Here is a 3,914-nt window from a genome sequence, read left to right as displayed (position 1 = left end):
TTATAGGTAGGAATGGAATGAAATATTCAATTGTTGGTAATTAATGTTCATTTGTTATGGGTTCTACAATCAGACAAAGGAAACTGTAGCCTTTGTCACTGTCGGAGAGCACAGGAAGGTGCCACTAATCTTTGGTCCTCTGATTTCTGAAGGTTATTTAGCTTTTTATTGGCATCCCGCAAGCTAAATGATGAAATGGTAGAAGAGAATTTTTTTCATACAATAGAATATGTAAAAATGAAAGTATGTATGTGCATGTGTGTGTGTATCATGTATGTGTATATATAATATATTATGTGGAATGTGTGCTATGTATATATTATAATATATATATATATATATATATATATATATATATATATATATATATATATATATATATATATATATATATGCGCTTCATGAAATGCTCACACACACACACACATACAGACACACATAAGTATATGAAATTATCGGTATTATATTTATGCTGTTGGACTTTTTTTCTTTCTATGCTGATAGTGAGTACTATTTCCTGATTTCAACTAGCTGAGACTTTACTGCGAAAGCCATCAGTAAAGCCGTAGGAAAGACAGAGACGTAATTGCTGTAGTCATTACAAGAGAAAGTAGTCCCACCATTGTATACAGTAGACCAGGTAGCACAAATTTTAATAATGCTACATGCTTAGTGATGCCATTTTCCTATACTTTAATCCTTCCTTTCTATCTTTTCTAAGACCAACACACTTTCCATAATTTTAAAGACGATGTTGCGTAGTTTTGTGAACTGTGTTTTACTGATTTTATTATTTTTTATACGTTTCTTTTAGAAGAAACTTGTTTCTTTTCCTTTTTATTTCTTTTAATATTAGACTAAAAGTCATGTGTTTAAGGTTGTTGCAAAGTGAGTTAAGCACAGAGGACTGCATGTTCCATCCAATAATGAAAGATTTTGTGAAGTGGAGGCAATCTAGTCAAGTTTGATTGAAGGCACTGCAGCCAGAACTGCCTTGTATAGGGGAAAGCTTTGAAACAGAAGACTTCAATCTGATTTTTTTCTCTCTCAAAAGGTTGACAATATGCTTGCTATTAGGTAGACTTTGAGACAGGTGATTATATACATACATATATATATATTATTTTTCTTATTCACTTCGTGTGTTACATCTGCGTGCCTCATAATAAGGGAAAAAGAAAAAGACCAGCAGATACTTTGACTAGTAGGGGCTTTTATGGAAAAGGGAAAATCCTGACCAAACAGATTCTCCCAAAGATTTTGTTGCTATTCACATCCATTTCAATGCTTTTGTAGTGAGCCCTGTGTCTCACCTTGGCTGGTGATGCCTAGAAGAGGGAGGATATGGTGGGGGGGAGTGAGTTGGAGGCAGGGGAGGAGGGAAGACTTAGTAGAAAGGGTGCAGAAAAGTATGTTTCTTTTCTTCCTCTCTTTCTCTCACTCTATCCCCTTCTTCCCTCTCTCTTGCTCTTTCCATCTGTCAAATCTTAATCATGATATGACATGAATTGAACTGCATTGGTGTATTACTGCGGCTTGTACATAGTTGTTATAAAATAGTGTTGAAGCTTTCTTATTATCATGATGATTATCATTTCTGTTATGTCTCAGTCTTATGAAAAATGATCAAGACAGTGGCATGTGTCACTTAGTAAAAACTTGTTAAATATCTCTTTTTTAAGGATACATCAAAGATTGGTACCAAATTAATCCATTCCATTCGAAGGGCAATATGATAAAGAAAAAAAATTCCCTCAATAAAGAAAGAAAAAAGAAAAAAATGAGACCAAAATGCTGTAACCACCATAACTCCCTTTATACATATATATAAATAGGTAGACCTGCACTTGTATATATATGCCAAATGTGTATATACTTTTTGGTGCCCTGAGGTGTCTTCTCCTGTGGCTCATGTATGTTAACAGTTTCTTACGGCGAAGGAAATAGTTGCGTTACTGAAGGATGTTGTTGTTATTAATTTTTTTTATTGTTAGTCTGTTCCTTAAAGCATACAAACTGAATGCATCATATTTTAGTACATTAAATTCTTAAGGTTTTAATTTTATGAGTTAACTAACAGATATAGATACGATTATATATATATATATATATATATATATATATATATATATATATATATATATATATATATAAAGTATTATCAAGTGGTACTTTCATCCATTTTAATTCTTAAGTACTGTTTTGTTTATTGTAACATTAGGTATGAATAGAAAATAATTAAATTAATTTTTTGTTTTGCAAGGGATAGACACTGCACCTAAGGCAGTCATCCCAGTCCTTGCAGAGAACATACCCTGTGCAATGATCAGTAAACACATATAATCACAATCTAGTGTCTTTGATTTGCATCCTATATTGTTGGGAGGGGAAGAAGGCACAGATACAAAGGAAAATAACAAGCCACCTGAAGTAAACAAGCAAGATAACAGGTGAAAAAAATTGTCACTGATCAGAGTGACTTCATTTTTTTGTACCATTTCTCAAGAGATTGATGTCCTGTATATTTTTAGATAACATGATTTGCAATACCCATTTAGTTCATAATGATGAAAATGGAATTCGCCAAATATTGAAACCTAAAATAAAAGTGATGTTGATATGTAAATGTACAGGAATCTAGAGTTAACTACTGTGGATCAGGTGTATAATTCCTCTGTTCTGGAATGTAATGCTGAAAGGAGAAAATGGAATGAAAATGAAATAATAATCAAAATATTCACATTATATCAAGCCAATCTTTACTAGATTCCTTTTCTGTTTTTTCAATAATGGAAAAAGATCCTTGCAGCTTCTATAACATTTTCATGTATATAATAAATAAGAAAATGTGTGATACTTGCTGGGGAAATGCACATAAGTGATGCTGCTGCTGATCAGGATGAAGATGAAAAAAAGGTTTCTGCAGACTTTAAAACTACCATAAATTAGCTTGTAAAGCAAGACAAACTGTGTGTACGTGCGTGCGTACTCACTCTCTCTCTCTCTCTCTCTCTCTCTCTCTCTCTCTCTCTCTCTCTCTCTCTCTCTCTCTCTCTCTCTCTCTCTCTCTCTCTCTCCACACACACACACACACACACACACACACACACACACACACACACACACACACACACACACACACACACGTAGATTCAAAAAGAAGAAAAGAAGTCAGAGCGAATGTGATTTAAAAAATGACAGGTTTGTAATAAAAATAAATAAATAAATAACTCTGGTCCTCCCTACACATATAGTTTTATTGGTATTGTAATTCTTTTTTACTTATTTTTTAAAATAATTTATTTTTTCTTATGGTGGTGGAGATCCAATCGAGAGATGTGTAGTAACTGTTAGTTATCAGACAATTGTCATCATCAATCTGTCTATCAATCATCAACAACCTGTTACATGGATCAAGGACGTGATAGAAAAGGAAAAATGAAAGTGTATAGATTAGGCTGTTTTTTTCAGCAGTTCTGCCGTTTTGCAGTGCTAAAGGAGCTATCACACGAGACCAAATTTCTTTTACTTTCTACATTTTACAAGCTTTTTTTTTTTGTTCAGACGAAAAATATTTGACATAAGATGACTTGCAGTAGTGTATCTTAAGTGTCAGCAATGGATGAAATTCTTTGTCTGCAAAGAACAATACCACGAAAGTGAAAATGGTATGAAACAGCCTACTAGTATTTCAAAACTATTTTGAAGGACTCAGATTTGAGTGACAACAGCACGACCTAATTAGTAAAAATAGAAAAAAAAATGTCTGCACCCTGTTATTCAGTACCAGTCGCTGTACAAAATATTAAATCTTTAACAGCATGCTTGTGATGTCATATGGGCTGATACTGATGTTACGAGTCATTCCATTCCATAATAAATACTGTTACAACCTTGAATACTTTCTACGTAAA

At 33.1% G+C, this 3,914-nt stretch overlaps 1 protein-coding gene across 13 annotated transcripts in view; it reads left to right on the top strand.

Annotated features, from left to right (window-relative positions):
* Positions 1 to 1,818, top strand: part of LOC119598693 (protein NDRG3-like) — a 160,886-nt gene extending 159,068 nt beyond the window's left edge. For 8 of the 13 annotated variants that reach the window (XM_037948453.1, XM_037948445.1, XM_037948447.1 and 5 more), the window contains one exon: positions 1 to 79. This exon is cut by the window's left edge and continues 519 nt beyond it. The gene's annotated coding sequence lies outside the window, so the exon portion shown is untranslated. The other 5 variants (XM_037948456.1, XM_037948446.1, XM_037948455.1 and 2 more) reach the window with 1 other exon arrangement.
* Positions 1,819 to 3,914: the final 2,096 nt, after the last annotated feature.

Source organism: Penaeus monodon, chromosome 41, assembly GCF_015228065.2.
Source record: "Penaeus monodon isolate SGIC_2016 chromosome 41, NSTDA_Pmon_1, whole genome shotgun sequence".
NCBI lineage: Eukaryota > Metazoa > Arthropoda > Malacostraca > Decapoda > Penaeidae > Penaeus > Penaeus monodon.
The sequence above is the reverse complement of the archived record's forward strand: the minus strand, read 5'-3'. Positions and strand labels throughout refer to the sequence as shown.